Raw genomic sequence first — 18375 nt, forward strand, 5'->3', positions numbered from 1 at the left:
CATTTGTTCCCACTCACTTTCAGTAGGCACTAGTCTCATTGTGCAAATTCAAAACAAATATAAGCAGCGCAAGTCCCTCTCTTTGTTCATGTATACCGAGGTAAACTTAGGGACCTCTCCTCCCCCACCTCTTCCCATTTCTTTTATATCTCCTGGTCTCTGTTCCTCCTTATTTTTGTCTCCTCCCCTCTAGAGTGGAGGGAGAGGTGGGGCTGGGGCTACAGATAGCCCAGACCTTGCTGGTGCCTGTGGAGTGTGTGTGTGGAGGGGAACACCCTCCAGGCCCTAAGTGCAGGTTAGGCCGGGGGTTTGGGTGGATCTCGAGATGGAAGCAGTCTTTTATCTGACATCTGTCACACTGCAAGAAGCAGTCTGTTTGGGGAAATAGCTCCTGCCTGGGGCACAGGCCCCTTAGCTGAGGCTGTGATATGTAGTCCTTATCCACTGTTTCTTCAAAAGCCTTGGAAGGCAGTCCCCCTGGATGGGGGAATGCAGAGAAAGGAAGAGTGAGTGGAAAGGGCATCTTAGTTCCAAAGAGAGGGTTTCTGGGTGCAGCATAAGACAGGATGCAGAGGCAGGCCTGGGGCCAGCCTGGTCCTGTGAGGAGGCCTCTGCAACTGCATCGGGACCTCTGGAAGTGTGACTGGCTCAGAGATTCTCACTTCTCTTTTACTCCTGGACTTTAATAAACTTCATTTTGAGTGTGTTGGCATCCTCCCAGACAGGAGGCAGCTGTGGAAAAAGAAAACTGAACTTGGAGACAGAAACCTGGGTTAGAATCGTAGCCCTAGCACTTTCTTGAGCAAATCAGTCCATCCTTTCTTTCTTCATCCGTGAAGCAGAAGCAGCAAACGTTAGCCCAACCTGGATTTGCCTTGTGGTGGCTAGAGAGCCAAAAGATACAACCCAAGCCAAAGAGCAGGAGACGAGAAGGAGGTCTTAACTGCAGAAGTAAGGAGAACATGGGAGATCTTTCCCGAAGCAGTGTCTCCTCAAGAGCGAAACTGGGGAAATTTAAGCTAAGGAATCATGCAGTTTCATGAAGGGGCCTGGGTGGTCCTTTAGTCAACCGAGCTTTGGTTGACTAAAGTCAGGAGGGTCAGAAAAGGGCAACATCATGGTCCCTCCAGCTTCCATTGATCTGGTGGTTGAGCCCCTCAGGCTAGTGTTTACCATCAAAACAGAGACACAGAGCTGGGAATCTTTACAACCCATATATTACCACTGTTATTTATACTTCTCTTGCCTGATAACACTTGTTTGTTTCTGTATTCTTTTGTTCCTTGTAGATCATTAATTACTGAAACCTGTTCAAGGGCCAGTGGTGTGGCCAGGCTTAGACTATAAGATGGCTTAGGCCAAAACTGGCTTCTCTATGTCAAGAAGACTGCTTGATTTTCTGTCTCTGGGGATTCCGTACCGTAACTGCTTAGTGGAACATCCTCCACGGTACTGTAGAAAGAACTGGTTTAGGGATTCGATGTGCAAACATCTCACCAGGGAAGGTGCTTAGCTAAGACATCTTTAGCTGATTTGAGTTGTTCCTAGAGGAACAAGAGGCAGGACTCTGAGTTTTGTCCACCCTTGGCTTAGAATTCTAAAAAGAAAACAGGGAGCCTGATAGCCTGGGTGGCAATGGTGACTGGAATGATATGGAGGTCAGCTAGGAAGGTACAGCTTGAGGGTGGTTTACCACAGGGTCAGACACTTTGCGTGGAAACTTCCTTCTAAGTGGGAACTGTGTGGACTTCCTTCCTCCATCTTACTGGGGAGCCCACACCCCACAACCCAACACTGAGGGCCTGGCTGAGCACTGAGGAACGGGTTGGTGCCCTGGGCCCGCCATGCCTAGAATTTGATGGCAGTCTGGGCCCTTGTGCTGGGTGTGTCTCTTCCAGGAGCCACATCCCCCACTCAGGAGCCAGGGGGTTAGTTGGGGAGGGAGGGGAGTTTGTCAAAGTTCAACACGCTTAGGAATGTTGACCAGGCAATCTCCCATCTGGGGAGGTTGCCTGTCTCTTAAATAAAAGGCTTCAAAGGATATATCTGTTGTTGAGGAGGCTCGACATTCCTAGCCAAGACACCCAGAATATATCTGGACCTGACTGGAATGTGGTCAGTGGGTCACAAGGCAGATGACAGACCCATCTTTCTATCCTACCACCATCTCCAAAACCAGAGCCACCACCACAGGCACTGACCAACTCCCTGCATCTGTGCAAAAGCCTCTATTAAAACCCTCATGACCGCCAGCACCACCCACCCCAGCCACCCCTAGAACACCATCCTCACGTGCCCAAACTGCCAAAACCACCTGAATTCCCTCAGAAGGGTGTACCAGGTTACATGGGAGGTACTCCAAGCCCTCCCCCCAACTGCAGTAGGGAGAGAAGGGAGTGAAGCAGAAGTTTAGATGTGTGTGGAAGGACCACCATGGAGGAGCTCTCATGCAGGGGACACTGGTGTGCTCACACACAGGAACGTGAAGAGCCATGGGACTGGCCTCGGGGGCCGCCAGTCCTTCTGTTAGTGAGTCCACATCACCTAATGGCAACTTGGGACTCTGAGCAATCAGGTGACACTGTTGGAGAAACCCAAAGGGGGGAGATAAGGCATCTGCCCTTAGGAACATGTCATATTGTAGAAAAACTGGAATGGATGCCCACTTAGTTAGCAGAGCCAAGGAGTCAAGCCAGAGCAAGGTGAAGACCATCATGGGTGATGGTTGGGTGTCTGGAGCAAGTGGATAGAGACTAGGGAGGTTGGCTGGAGAGAGGCATTTAGAGAAGTGTAATCTCTTAAGCTTCCCTAGTAGCTTAGACGGTAAAGCCTCTGCCTACAATGCAGGAGACCCGGGTTCCATCCCTGGGTTGGGAACATCCCCTGGAGAAGGAAGTGGCAGCCCGCTCCAGTATTCTTGCCTAGAAAATCCCATGGACCTGGAGCCTGATAGGCTACCCATCCATGGGGTCACAAAGAGTCGGACACGACTAAGTGACTTCATACTCACACTCAATCTCTTAAGCAATAATTTGAGAAAGAAGGAATCTGACATGTTGGAGAGGGGAAGGCAATGTATAAAAAGCAGAAGGTGGTAGTTTTGTGGAAACTGCAGCAGTGACAATATTTGTACTGGTATGTACATTATTCACAAGCACTTTCATCTCACATTGTCTCAGCTCATCCTTCTAACAGCCCTGTGGGGGGAGCATCCCTGTCATCATATCCAGATGAGATAGTCCTTGGAGACAGATGAAACTTCCAGAGGAGGAGACATGTGGGAAGGGCCTCCAGGCAGAGAGAACTGTGTGAGTGAAGGCATAAGAGATGAAGAAGCACTGCCTGTGGGGACGGAGTTAGTGAAGCGTTTCCACATGCAGAGTGAGGTCTGAGGACCATTCGTCAATCGATGGACCATTCATCATTCTGGGCCATTACAAATGATGCTGCCGCAAGCACTTGTGTACACATCTTGGTGTGAACACATGTTTTCATTTCTTTCGGATGTATGCCTAGAGAGTGGAATTGCTGGATCACACGGCTGTGACGAACCATTTGGGACTAGATTGTTTCCAAAGCAGCAGCACAACTTTACATTTGCTACCGGGCTTCTCGCTCTATAGTTTTTAATCGGATTTGACCAATGGGAGACCAATGGGAGGCACATTACTTTATAGACATCAGAGGGTAGAGCAGAGTGTGGATGGGGTATTTATTTCCTGCAGGGTTCCCATAAACAGCTACACCCCACTACTGAAGGCCAGATCTCTAGTCAATGACCCACCAAGAGTTGCTGGGGGGTCTCCACCAAACGATGGGCTCCAGGATCTGCTCACATCTCCGTCCCTTGACTTTTTTTAAAAAATTGGGGTAAGATGTACACAACATAAAGCTTACAATTTAAATCACTTTTAAGTATCACTTTTTCAGTGGCATTAAGTACATTCACACTGCTGTGCAGCCATCTCTCCCATCCATCTCCAGAACTTTTCCATCTTCCTGAACTCAAAGTCTGCACCCATTAATCAAGGCCCTTCTCCTCTCTAAGGCTGTAGTGGGCAGGCCTCCCCAACGTGGCTGCCCTGAGCACTGCACTGTACCTTGTGATTCCCCTAACCCCTGCCCACACACCTTTGTAAATCTGTCTTTTTAAAAATTTTTATTTATTTTTAACTGGAGGATAATTGCTTTATAATATTGTGTAGGTTTCTGCCATACATCAACATGAGTCAGCCATAGGTATATGTATGTTCCCTCCATCTTGAACCTCCTTCCCACCTCCCACCCCATTCCACCCCTCTAGGTTGTCACAGAGCACCTGATTTAAGCTCCCTGCATCATCTCTTCATTAAACTATCCTCAGTTTACTCGCGCATACCATTTATCTCCTGCCACACCTGGCACAACAGTTCTCTGAGGCAGTGCCTAAAATTAACATCTCCATTGTACGAATGAGAAAACCAAAGCAGGGGGAGGCCGAAAACTTGCCCAAGGTCCTCACCTAGTGAGGGGAGGGCTAGGATTTAGACTTCACCATCTGACTCCAGGATAGCTGAGATAAAAGCAGAGGTTACAGAACGTGACAAGTGACACACGCGGTCACCCCTGGGCAGGTAGAGAGTCCCAACTGACTAGAGGATGGGGCTGGGGTTGGGAGGTTGGTGGGGCCTCCAGAGAGGCTGCTCAGCACCTGGGCAGAGGGGAGCAAGACAGTCGAGCCCAGCTGGCATCGTGCTGAACCAGAAGAGCATCTCTTGGGGGAGGACCATGCCGCAGCCAGCGACTGCCCTGCCTTCCTTGGATTGACCTGGGTAGTCAACTGAGAGGGGCTGAGCTCCACGGGCCAGGGGTGAGGCTGCTCTGGGAGTGAAAGTGTCCCAACCTGTTGCAGGCCAGAGCTCTGTGGCCCTGCTGAGTAGCAGGCCGGCTGTGACCGGTGTGACCAAATGGATTTATTCCATCGTGAGAAGACTCCCGGGGTTGCCTCCCTTCATGACACTGCCCGAAAGTGCTGGCATAAAAGCAGAGGTCAGGCAGTGGAGAGAGGAGGGTGGCCAGGGAGGACTAAGGAAACAGCTGGGGCGCATTGCAGCAAGGGCCGGAGGCCAAGGGGAGAGGGGGGTGCAGGCCTGAGATGTGCCCCCTGCTCAGTTGGCTGGCTTTACGGGCCGCCTCCTTCCTGCTCCTGAAATTCGGCATCATCTACTGGGAATGGAACCACCTTCCTCCTGGTCCCTTCCCCTTCCCCATCCTTGGAAACCTGTGGCAACTAAGCTTTCAGCTGCACCCGGCAACGCTGCTCCAGGTAGGGAATCTGTCCTGAGTTGGAGGCCCTCTGAAGGGGTGGGCACAAGGACCCTCCCCCTCAGCCCAGGGACACTAGAAGTAAGAAACCGGGCTCAGACACACATCAGGGCGAATCCTGCTCCTGCCGTTCGCTCGCGTTACGGCCTCGAGCCTTCATTTCCTCATCTACCCAGTGCGGGGTTGTTGGGGGACTGCGAACACTGACTGTAGGGACTTTGCCCAGAGCTCACCCAAGAGGGTCCTGAGGCAGAGCTCCACAGCCAACGTAACGCGGTGGAGGGCACTATTTCACCAGACTCTGCTCCAAGAGGGTGCTGTTTGTGGCTGGAAGCCATTTTCTGAAAAGCCACTTGGGTTGGGAACTGGGGAGATTGGGACCCCCAAGGGCACACTCAAGGAACGCTGTGGCATTAAGGCCCTTTCTAGGTCAGGTGGGTCCCACCAGTAGAAGGCTTCTGTTGCAAGGAGAGGGGTTCGAAATCCAGGCCAAAACTGATTTGTTGCTGAGAACTGGAGTTCAGTTCAGTTCAGTTGCTCAGTCGTGTCCGATTCTTTGCGACCCCATGAACTACAGCACACCAGGCTTCCCTGTCCATCGCCAACTCCCGGAGCCTACTCAAACTCATGTCCATTGAGTCGGTGATGCCATCCAACCATCTCATCCCCTGTCATCCCTTTCTCCTCCCGCCTTCAATCTTTCCTAGCATCAGGGACTTTTCAATCGAGTCAGTTCTTCGCATCAAGTGGCCAGAGTATTGGAGCTTCACCTTCAGCATCAGTCCTTCCGATGAGAACTGGAGGCTGGAGACAATTCCCTTCTGCATGACAAGGCTCAGCTCTCATCGATGAAAACTAAGTACTCTTTAAAATTCTGGCTGAAGATATGCGAGGACCATGGTTCCCAGGCTCCAGCACTGCAGTGAGAGTCATGGGACCTGGGTGTGAGGTTCTGGTCTTTCACTTTCTTCATTGGCCTCCATTTTCTTGTCTTTCTTCTTCCTCTTCTTTTTCTATTGGCTGTGCTGAGCAGCTTGTGGGATCTTCATTCCCCCACCAGGAATTGAACCTGGCCCCCAGCAGTGAGAGTGTGGAGTCCTAACCACAGGACCACCAGGGAATTCCCTGGCCTCCACTGTCAAAAAATAAAGATAATGATACGTACCTCATACACACACTGATGGTGTGCTAAAGCTAAAGTAACCTGTGTAAAGGCCGTACTGAACACTAAGCTCTGGAGAAAGTGTAATGATAATTTACTATCATCTGTAAAATGGGTGGAACATACCCAGCTCCCAGGGTCGCTGAGGTTCAGCGATCAGATACCACATGTGTAAGTGCTGGGCCCTGACTATGCTAAGCCCCTGGGGAGCCTGTGATGTGCTCCGCTGGCGCTCGTGCCAGCTGTGGGAGCCCGGGCGTTGGCTTATCTGAAGAATGGGCGGCGAGCGCTCTGAGAAGGTGAGTACTGGGTGTGAGAAGGAGGGGCTTCATGCCAAAAGGAAGGTGCGGGGAATGGGGTCAGCTGAGCTGTCTCTGCAACCTGAGACGCCGTCTCTCTGCAGCTGGCCCAGACTCACGGCCCCATGTTCACAGTGCGGGTGGGTCCCATGCCGCTGGTGGTGCTGTGCGGCTTCCGGGCAGTGAAGGAAGCCCTGGTCTCCCACTCAGAGCCGCTCTCAGGCTGGCCCCTCACCCCACTCTTCCGGGACCTCGTTGGAGAAAGAGGCAAGGCTGCCCTCCCTGCTGGGGACAGGGTGGCTGGGTGGTGACTACACACAGGGGTCCAGTGGGTTGACCCAGAATTGTTGACGTGGAGGGACCTGCCGGGAGGACTCGGGTCTCCTCAGATAACCCTGTGCGAGGGGCGGGGGTGGCACGGGGAGGAACCAGCCCCGAGGGTTAAAAAGACCTGGGTCAAGTCTCAGCTCTGCTCCAGACGAGGCACTCACTCTCTGTCCCTCAGTGTACCCATCTGTTAGATGGGGAGACTGACTGCTCTAACCTCCCAGGGACAGGGCAGGGGGGAGGTTAAGTGAGCCACACACCCGAAGGTGCCCAGTACAGCACCTGGCTCAGCGAACGCCCTCCGCCCCCTGCTCTCCCCTCCAGGCCCTGTCCTCCTTTCCTTTCTTTATCTCCTCCTCCAGTTCCTATGGGGACTCTTAAAGGCAAAATCAGGTTGGCAGCCTGGGAGGAGGGCACAGCTGAGCCTGGATGGCACCAGGCTTATGGACCCCATGAGTCGCAGATGCCCCTCACTGGCCAGCCAGCCAGACAGAGCACCATTCCAGAGCTGACTGGGAAGGCCGGCAGGGGTCTGCCCTCCCCACCTGGGTGTGAGCCGGGCAGCCTTGGCCAGGGAGGCTGGGAGGGACTGCTGGACATGCCGCACCCCTGGCCCAAGGGTCATCTGCAGCAATGGGCACAGATGGTGGCAGTAGAGATGATTCTGCCTGGCCACGCTGCAGCGGCTTAGCTGAGGTCCGCTGGCACTGGAGATGAGGCTGCAGGAAGAGGCAGCAGGGCTGGTCGAGGCCTTCCACCGGGAACAGGGTGAGGAGCGGCCTGGACAGCCCCCCAGTCCCCGCAGCACACAGCTCACTCCTGCAGGGAGGCTGAACCATGTGTGTGTATGCACATGCAACTGCAGAGGAGTGGACCCTTTGCAGGTCCAGGAGGGGACTTATGCTACATCAGTAAATCGGGACTTTCTATAGTGTGGGCAGGTGGGTGGACACAGGCCCAGAATGCCCAGTCCTTGGGGAAGCCTGAAGCCCTTCTCTACAGATGGGGAAATGTCCTCCCCCTACATCTCGGGCCGTTTACACCACAGACCCTTTGCACATGCTCTTCCTCCTCTAGAATATCCTAATCCATGCCCCTTCCCTCCCTGTGAGAAACCCCAGCTCCTCTCAGACCTGGTTGACATCACCTGCTAAGCAGCCCTCCCCAAATCCCAGGTCCCTGCATCCTTTGCTCACAGCTGGGACACACCTGCCCCACATTCTAGTGTGTTTAAAGTGGTGTGTGTCTCCAGCACCTCTCCTTGCAAACCCAGCACCTGTATCACGAAGCCTGGCCCACAGATGGTGCTCAGTAATCATTTGCTGAGTGAACAACTGAGGACTGAGAATGAATGAATGATGCAATGAGCAGCCATATTCAGAGTGGAGGAGCGCTCAGCGCAGTGCTCTCTGCCTCCTCACTCTGAGCCCTGCCCCTCTGCTCCCACGTGGACCCTTTGACCCTCAGGCACCATTGTCAGATCCACGGCCAGAGTCATCGGGGCCCTCGTGTTCAGCCACCACTTCCTCTAGGAGGATCCCTTCTTCCAGGAACTGATTCAAGCCATCAACTTTGGCTTGGCCTTTGTCTGCACCGTTTGGTGCTGGGTAAGTTGGCGCTCAGGGAGGCAGGCGTGCGGGTCATTGGACAGCTGGGGGTCCGATGCAGGCAGGGGCCTCAGCCAGGGCATAGCCAGGTGAGTGTCAGTTAGGCAGGGGAGGGCCACAGGGCCTGTTTCTGGGTTCCTCCTGGGATGCCCACATCAGAGGTCTCAGCCCCCTTCAGCATCCCCAGCAACATTCTCAGTTCCCCTGACTCAGTGCCAGCACCTGAGCAGCCCCTGGGTGGGCCTCTTACCCAACAGCTAAATGACCTGTTCCCCTGGGCCTTCCACTGCCTACCTGGCCCCTACCAGGATATGTTTAGGTACCAGAAGGTTGTGTGGGGCTATACCCACCGGGAGATCAGCAGGCACAAACTCAGGACATCTGAGGCCCTCAAGGACTTCATCAGCTGCTACCTGGCCCAGATCATCAAGGTGGGCCAGAGAGGGCTGCAGAGGGCTGGAGGTGGGGGGGTAGGGCCGGAGCAGGGGGAGGGATGGGGTGGGGGTGGGGGGGTACAAAGGGGCAGTCTTCCCAGCTTCATCTCGTTTCAAAGCCATGGCCTCAGGTCCTCACCCTGGCCTCAGATCTTTCAGAGCATGCCAAAGCAGCCACCGTTTGGGTTTTTCCTCCCTTCTTCTCCCAGGCCAGTGCTCCTGCAGACATGGATAGAATGGGAAGTAGGGGACCTAGCTGATGTCAGAGCCAGCACCCCTGGGGCAGTTCCCTCTACCCAGAGAATTCTGGTCACAAGTCTAGGGACTGGCCAGGCCTCGCTCAGGGAGACCCTAGGGCTCTGTTAAAGGAGAGCTTCAGATCTGGAGCTGCCCTCCCCACCGCCTACCCACTAGGCCACAGACAACCCTGTCTCCACATTCAATGAAGAGAACCTGATCCAGGTGGTGGTCGGCCTGTTTCTGGGAGGCACTAACACCACGGCCACCACTCTATACTGGGTGTTCATCAACATGATCCAACGTGGAGCCATCCAGGATAAGGGGGCCAATGGGTACACCCTGCTGACTGCCCCTGGGCTGTGGGCCTCTGGGCTGAAGGCACTGGCCCCCGTCACTGGCTTTGGTATGTAGCCCTGGGAAGGGGGGCCCTGCTCTGACCCCTGTGGTGTGGGAAGTGTTCATGGCTTTGAATCAGAAGGGGGAGAGGGGTCAGGGAGGGGACTTCTATTCCTGGCTACTTTGTGATTCTGGGTAAGTAATTCAGCCACTTAGAACCAGTGTGAGATGAGGCGGTATTATTTCACTCATTCAGTACTGATTCAGTACCTCTAAGTGCCAGGCCCTGTGTTAATGCCCACTCAAGATCACAAAGAAAATGTGGCTAGAGTTCTCTCAGGGACCTGCTAGCCATGACCTAAGTTCACATCCTGGTTCCACCAGTCTTGTGACCTTCAGCAGAGTACCTGTCTGGTCGCAGCCTCAGTTTTCCTGTCTGTAAAATGGAGAAAACCGTTCCTACTCCATAGGACTCCTTGTATATAGAAAACCTGGTACGTAGTGGGTCCTTCTCTTTCCCTCCAGACCCCCTGGAGAAGCAAACTCTGCAAAATCTTGTTCATGAGCTCTGCCTTAGAGAGAGCCTGTCACTGTTGGGATCAAGGGTGGCTGAGTGAGGTGGGGTGACCTAGGAGCCCTGAGTCTCCATGGTTATCTCTGGGTGCGGACCAGGACAGTGGATAAGCTGGGCTGCAGCACCGTCCTGGGACCCACGCAGAGCTGCAGGCAGAGAGGGTGCAGCAGGAACTGGACACAGTGCTGGGCACCTCCGGAGCCATCTGCTACAAGGACCACAAGCTACTGCCCCACACCTGCGCCATCCTCCACGAGGTGCAGCACCTCAGCAGTGTTGTGTAGGCGCCATGCGCCAGTGTGTGACCTCCACTCATGTGCATGGCCACCGTGTCCCAAGGTAGGAGGCCCCCGTGTGACCTCACGACCGATGCAGCGCCTGCAGAAAGCACCCTTCGCTGGGCAGCCTGCCCGGCACAGCCACCCCCTCCAGCTTCTGCCTGTCGGCCGGCTCTCTGTCAATCACCCATGCATCCATCTCCATCTATGGCTTTCCAGACAAAAGGGTTATGACTGTGAAAGAATATACTCATTTAGGGATATTTTTAAATGTTCTGCACTGTTCAGAAGTAACCCCTTCACATATTTTAATGCTCTTCTTCCCAATCTTTTCTGTCCGCATTTTAAAACTATATCTATGATTATGCTGAATATGTAATTCTGAATCCTTCATGTGAGTTAACTCATTATTCTGATTCTTCTTCAGTATTGGTTCTCAAACTTCCAGAATCACCTGCAAGGCTTACTAAAATGTACATTAGAAAGAAAGGAGAGTGTTAGTGTTCACTTGTGTCCAGCTCTTTGTGGCCCCATGGACTTGTAGCCCACCAGGCTTCTCCTTGCAAGAATACTGGAGTGGGTAGCCATGCTCTTCTCCAGAGGATCTTCCTGACCCAGGGATCAAACCTGGGTCTCTCTCATTGCAGGCAGATTATTTACCGTCTGAGCCACCAGGGAAGCCCCAAAATGGACATTGCTGGGCTCCATTCCCAGAGCACTGGGGGTGAGCCCTGAGAATTTACCTTTCTAACAGGTTCCCAGGTGGTGGAGATGCTTTGGGTCCCAGGACCACAATTCAAACACAACTGGTCCACATCACCATTAATGGCTGCATAACATTCCACCAAATGGGTGTTTTGTATTTCTTAACCCTCCTTATAAACTTTTAGGCCATTTGCACTTTATGTGCCTTAGGCTTGGTCTGCATTTTGTATTATATCCTTGGAAATGCCTGTCTAGTTTCTTTCATTTTATAATTAGGTTAAGAGGCTGTTGTTGTTTAGTAGCTAAGTCAGGTCCAACTCTGTGACCCCATGAACTGCAGCATGCCAGACTTCCCTGTCCTTTACTATCTCCGGGAGTCTGCTCAAATTCATGACCATTGAGTCGGTGATGTCATCCAACCATCTCATCCTCTGTCGTCCCTTTCTCCTTTTGCCTTTGATCTTTCCCAGCATCAGGGTCTTTCCTAATGAGTTGGCTCTTCGCATCAGGTAGCCAAAGTATTGGAACTTCAGCTTCATCATCAGTCCTTCCAATGAATATTCAGGGTTGAGTTCCTTTAAGATTGATTGGTTTCATCTCCTTGCAGTCCGGGGGATTCTCAAGAGTCTTCTCCGGTATTACAGTTTGAAGGCATCAATTCTTCAGTGCTCAGCCTTCTTTACTGTCCAACTCTCACATCTGCATGTGATTACTGGAAAAACCATAGCTTATACAGACCTTTGTTGGCAAAGTAATGTCTCTGCTTTTTAATATACCGTCTATATCGTTTATCATAGATTTCCTTCCAAGGAGCAAGCGTCTTTTAATTTTATGGCTACAGTCACCATCCTCAGTGATTTTAGAGGTTAAAAGGACAAGTACTGAATAAGGAGAGATAGAGAAATAAAGTTAAAAACTAAGTCAAAAACAGCTACTGTATATGTACATAAACTTGAGTCTGAGCTACCTTGGGGTCAAGACAAAAGAGGAAATCCAAATTAGCTATGATTCTCATGTAATAAAAGCAAGCATACCTGTATGAGGAAAACTTTGGAGGCTTATCACCCTCCAAGAAGTGATTATGAAGATCATCATTCATAACACAGTTTTGAAGGCCAGTAGACAATATATACTGAGTGGTGCCTTAAGTAGGAGTTTTTAAAAGATACAGGAATATTTTTCCAAATGGTAGCTTCTTACCTCTAACTCATTTTAAATGATGAAAGTTGGACATGAATACATTTTTGTATGGAGTAAAAAAAAAGATAGAGTTGAGGTTTATAGCTCTCTAGAGATCCAACTTGAGACAGGTTTCTGACATGAAATGGGTTCTAATAATTTCTAATAACTAGTAAGCTGCTCTCTGCCAAGCCTCACTGTGTTAAGGGATTTGTGTCCACTACAGCATTCAGTCTTCACAATGACTGACTGTCATGCAAATCCTAAGTAAAAGATGTTTATTGAATTAACTGTCTACCTCTCTTTGCATGCTCAGTTGCTTCAGTTTGTCTGAATCTTGTGACCCCATGGACTGTAGCCCACTGCGCTCCTCTGTCCCTGGGATTCTCCAGGCAAGAATACTGGAGTGGGTTGCCATGCCCTCCTCCAGAGGATCTTCCCAAGCCAGGGATCGAACCTGTGTCTCTTATATCTCCCGTATTGGCAGGTAGATTCTTTACCACTAGCACCACCTGGGAAGCCTACCTCTCCTGCTACATAATAAATTACCCCCAAACTTACAACATCAGCATCTTACAACAACAACATTTCTGAGAGTCAGAGATCTGAGTGTCTGCGGGTCGGGGGCCTAGGTGCTGCTTAGCTGGATGGCTCGAATTCAGGATCTCTCGCGATGCCATGATGAAGTTGTTGGGCTGCAGCTGCAGTCTCCCCTGAAGGCTCCATAGGGAGATCCCACATCTTCAGGGTTCAGTTGATTCTGGGCAGTTGGCTGGAGGCCACCCTCAGTTTCTTGACATTGGGAATCTACAAAGGGGAGCTTAAAACAGCTGAACTCCATTAGAGCAAGTGAGAAGACAGAAGCCTTAGTCTTTTTGTAACCTAATCTCACATGATATCATGACTTTTGCCATATTCTATTTGCCAGAAGTGAGTCACTACAGCCAGCCCACCCGCAAAGAGACAGGGTTTCACAGGGAGTGGATGCCAGGTGTCAAGAATCATTTGGGGAGTGGGGTGTCATTTTAAAGAAGCACAGATGGTAAGGCTGCCAATTTTAATGAAGATGTGGCAGTCTCTTATCTTGGCACCCAGTGCATGGAGGTGACGGCCAGGGCCCCAAGCCTTCCCTCAGAAAGGGGCTTTGGCTCAGCGCTGATGCTCCAGCCTGCTCTTGCTGGAAGCCTTGATGGTACAGGATGGTACACCATGGAAATGATGGTGAGAGAGAACGTATGGGAGCCCAATCTTCTCCATCAGGACAATCTTTGTTCAACTCTTACAACCATGGTTCAGGGCAGACGTAATTGCAAGAGCCTGGCAGGATGTGATCATTAAATTCTTATTAATTTGATCAGACTTGAGGTCCCCACCTCCATGTACTTTCTTATTCATAATAATCCTGTCTTTTTGATGTTGTTGCTATTGTTATTCTTTTTTTAAACAGATAGCTTGTAAGAGCTCATGTAACTGCCCCGAACACACAGTAAGAAAATTAACTGAGTTTAATTCATGTCCTTCTGATTCCAGCTTTTTTTTGGTCCTTTTTACCATACTCCCTGCCATACATATTGCTCCCAAAATCCCATTTTAGTAAAGTAAATGAGCCAGCATGTTGGATGGAGATGCTTGGCCTTGTCTATTGTTCTGTTAGGTTGGCTAACACTGAACAGTCCTTGGCAGTATTTGACCACCAGGTTTAGAGGTTAAATGTCTCCTGGATTGTAAGGACAGGACCATGTCATCAACTCATTCTGCTGTTAGTCTGGTAGGAGGCCTCAGGCCCTGGTGGTCTAAGAGCTATACCAAATTAGGTCAAGTTGAAAAAGAGGGAACTAGAGTTCAGCTCTGTTTTATGCCATTTGGGATTAGAAATTTCCTTATTAATAGCACATTCTTGCCAATTGATTCTAGGAGTTTGTTCTGTGATAAGAGCTCTAGGGAACCATTAACAGCCTGGAATCAATATCCAGCTTTCCCAGCTCAGGCAAGAGATGTCTCCTGAAAGTAGAATCAAAGCTTGACAGCAGATCATTAAATGTTACAGATATTCCTAAAATGTTCTTGACCATTCTGACAGTCGAGTGACAGTGACAACAGCAACGGCCCCTAATCAAGCCCGTCTTCTCAGACATTTTATTTGATTATAGGCTCCAAGCTGCCATTTACAGGGAAGAAGTTGGGCTAGAGTCTCCAGGAGGCACCCAGCAGGCAGATGGCTCTATAATTTGGAGGAGAAGGAGGGTTGCCCTTGTTGAGTACTGGCTATGTCTGAGCCAGTCCCACGAGTTGAGGTCGCTCAGTCACTTTGCAAGAAGTCCAGAACATCACCCAGAATAGGAAATAAATAACTCTGAAGGGAAAAGAGCATCTTGCCCGGAGCCTTTGCATCCAAAGGAGATTGTTAAGAACTGCCGTAAGGCAGAGATTTCTTCATCCCAGGGAGGGAAAACAAGAGTGGGGTGGAAGTCCCAAAACTATAGCTAGGAAACAGTTTGCTTAGGCAGCAGCAGGAGCAAGTGCCTCCCCTGCAAAAGCCTCTGCCTGAAGCCATGTGAGGCCTGGGCGCCTGTCTGGATGGCTAGGGTCAGGCCCCTCCTTTCAGGCTTCAGTAGATCAACTGAAAAAAGAGGGGAGAGGGCTTCTGAAAGTATACACATTCTCTGTTTTGTGCATTCCTCATTGGCTTCTCTTTGGTGTGCAGGCTTAAAACCACTGAGTTTTTGTCTTTAGTTTCTAGATGTCTTTGTCAAAACCAAGAATCACGTGGCCAGTTCTCTAGTCCCCCAGGGATGACCAGTTTGATTCTCTGGTGTTGGTTAAGGAGCTGCAGAATAAGAGGCCCACTTCAGAGCCCTGGGGCTGGGTGTCCCAGGTCCCGGGGGCCACAGCAAACCCCTTCCTGGCTCCCCTTGGGCCTCTTGCTCAGGCCAGGGCCTGCGAGGCACGGAGCAGAAGTCACCAACAGGAAGCGTTGGCTCCTATCTGCTCCCATCTGATCAGTCTGATTCTCTTTCCAGTCACTCACTTCTTTGAGGTAGAGTGAGGGCTCAGGTTAGGGTTAGAGGTCACCCTCTCCTCTCTCTAATTCTAAGGAGAGAAGCTTTCTGTCTCTTCTTCTCTCTCTGCCTCATTACTCAGTCTTCCTTACCCTTTGTCTGTCTGCTATTCCATTCCTCTTCTCGCTCTCATGCACACACACCACCACTGTTTGTTGCCCTGTGCAGGACGTGGTCCCCTCTGGTCCCCACCAGCCACTGGCCCTCTTCCTCAGAGACAGGGGCTGTGTCTCTAGCCCAGGCTGGGAGTCTTAGGATGGAGGTGGGTGCCCCTTAGCCAGGAGAGTAATGCCCAGCAACTTCACTGCTGTGAGGGCCTCTCTCCTGAACCTTTGGGCTCCCTGGCCCCAGGCGACTCTCGCCCGCACACCTAGTGTTCTCTGAGCTCATGTCAGCCCAGCGTCAGGGTTGGGTGCTGTGTCAGCTGAGCTCCTTGAGCTGCACCAGCTCGTCTCTGTTGGGCATCATCTTGCCCAACCTGGCCTCTGCTCTGTGACCCTGAGTGTTGGGGGACCCCCCGACAGTTCAACCCTGGCCACTTCCTGGACAAGGATGGAAATTTTGTGGTCAGGAATGTCTTCCTGCCATTCTCCGCAGGTATGGGGTGCAGCACTGGTTGTGGGTGGTGGGTGTGGTGGCACCCCTGCAGGACCGCCTGTTACCTCATGACCTTTCCTTCTGCTCCCAGGACATCAGGTGTGCCTAGGGGACCAGCTGGCTCAGATGAAGCTCTTGCTGATGTTTGCCACCCTCCTCGGGACCTTTTCGTTCTAGCTGCCAGGGCGGAGCCCAGGGCTCAGGCTGGAGTACAACTTTGGGGGCACCCGGCAGCCCCAACCCCAGAAGATCTGTGCCATACCCCATCTGAACTGCCCCCATCCAGGTCCTAGAGAGGAGGTCCTGTAGCTGACCGGAGTCTGGAGACTTGTCCCACGCATGTCCCCCACAAAGACCTGCCTCAGTCTCTCTCAGTTCCTGAAAAGTTGGAGAAGAACAGAGTGTACCAGCTTAGTCACTTGTGGTTCTCCCCAACACAAGCTCTGATGCGTGACATTGGAGGGTATACTTATTAAGGATTCTACCAATGCGGTTCAGTTTTGGTAGCTCAGTCCCTAGGATTATATAAGGTTGGTTAAGACGTTTGGCCTTGAATCATGTCACAAGATTAATCTGGGGAGTCAAGTCTCACGAGGTAGCGGCCCAGGAGTTCAGAGAGAAAAACCATAAACGCAGTAATGTATCTCAATACTATTGATGCAGCCCCTGACAGTCTAAAACCTGGGAAGCTCATTTTCTGTCCTCTCTTGCCCTCTCCTGACCAGAGGCAAGAAGTGCATGCCCTTGCAGCCACAAGACCGGGAAAGATCTCCCCAGCAACCTAGGATGCCTCAGGTTTTAAAACATTGTGTTTCCAGGGACTTCCCTGATTGGCCAGTGGTTAGGATTCCACGTTTCCACTGCAGGGGGCATCTGCTCAATCCCTGATCCGGTAACCAAGATTCTGCATGCCTCGTGGCACGGCCTAAAAACAAAAGAGAAGAACACCCCACTGTGTCTCTAGGCAAATATTGCTTATTAAAAAAAGAATAATTTGGTTAGGAAATTCAAATTAAAGTCAAAATGAGATACCACTACACACCTATTCAGTTCAGTTCAGTTCAGTTCAGTTCAGTCGCTCAGTCGTGTCCGACTCTTTGCGACCCCATGAATTGCAGCACGCCAGTCTTCCCTGTCCATCACCAACTCCCGGAGTTCACTCAGACTCACATCCATCGAGTCAGTGATGCCCTCCAGCCATCTCATCCTCTGTTGTCCCCTTCTCCTCCTGCCCTCAATCCCTCCCAGCATCAGAGTCTTTTCCAGTGAGTCAACTCTTCCCATCAGGTGGCCAAAGTACTGGAGTTTCAGCTTTAGCATCATTCCTTCCAAAGAAATCCCAGGGCTGATCTCCTTCAGAATGGACTGGTTGGATCTCCTTGCAGTCCAAGGCACTCTCAAGAGTCTTCTCCAACACCATAGTTCAAAAGCATCAATTATTCAGCGCTCAGCCTTCTTCACAGTCCAACTCTCACATCCATGCATGACCACTGGAAAAACCATAACCTTGACTAGACGGACCTTAGTCAGCAAAGTAATGTCTCTGCTTTTGAATATCCTATCTAGGTTGGTCATAACTTTTCTTCCAAGGAGTAAGCATCTTTTAATTTCATGGCTGCAGTCACCATCTGCAGTGATTCTGGAGCCCAAAAAAGTAAAGTCTGACACTGTTTCCACTGTTTCCCCATTTATTTCCCAGGAAGTGATGGGACCGGATGCCATGATCTTTGTTTTCTGAATGTTGAGCTTTAAGCCAACTTTTTCACTCTCCTCTTTCACTTTCATCAAGAGGCTTTTTAGTTCCTCTTCACTTTCTGCCATAAGGGTGGTGTCATCTGCATATCAGAGGTTATTGATATTTCTCCTGGCAATCTTGATTCCAGCTTGTGTTTCATCCAGTCCAGTGTTTCTCATGATGTACTCTGCATAGAAGTTAAATAAGCAGGGTGACAATATACAGCCTTGACGCACTCCTTTTCCTATTTGGAACCAGTCTGTTGTTCCATGTCCACTTCTAACTGTTGCTTCCTGACCTGCATACAGATTTCTCAAGAGGCAGGTCAGGTGGTCTGGTATTCCCGTCTCTTTCAGAATTTTCCACAGTTTATTGTGATCCACACAGTCAAAGGCTTTGGCATAGTCAATAAAGCAGAAATAGATGTTCTTCTGGAACTCTCTTGCTTTTTCCATGATCCAGCGGATGTTGGCAATTTGATCTCTGGTTCCTCTGCCTTTTCTAAAACCAGCTTGAACATCAGGAAGTTCATGGTTCAC

At 50.8% G+C, this 18375-nt stretch overlaps 1 pseudogene; it reads left to right on the forward strand.

The window, feature by feature from the left end:
• Positions 1–6741: 6741 nt before the first annotated feature.
• Positions 6742–16410, forward strand: LOC138076528 (cytochrome P450 2J2-like; annotated as a pseudogene).
• Positions 16411–18375: the final 1965 nt, after the last annotated feature.

Source organism: Capricornis sumatraensis, chromosome 1 (genome assembly GCF_032405125.1).
Source record: "Capricornis sumatraensis isolate serow.1 chromosome 1, serow.2, whole genome shotgun sequence".
Taxonomy (NCBI): Eukaryota; Metazoa; Chordata; class Mammalia; order Artiodactyla; family Bovidae; genus Capricornis; species Capricornis sumatraensis.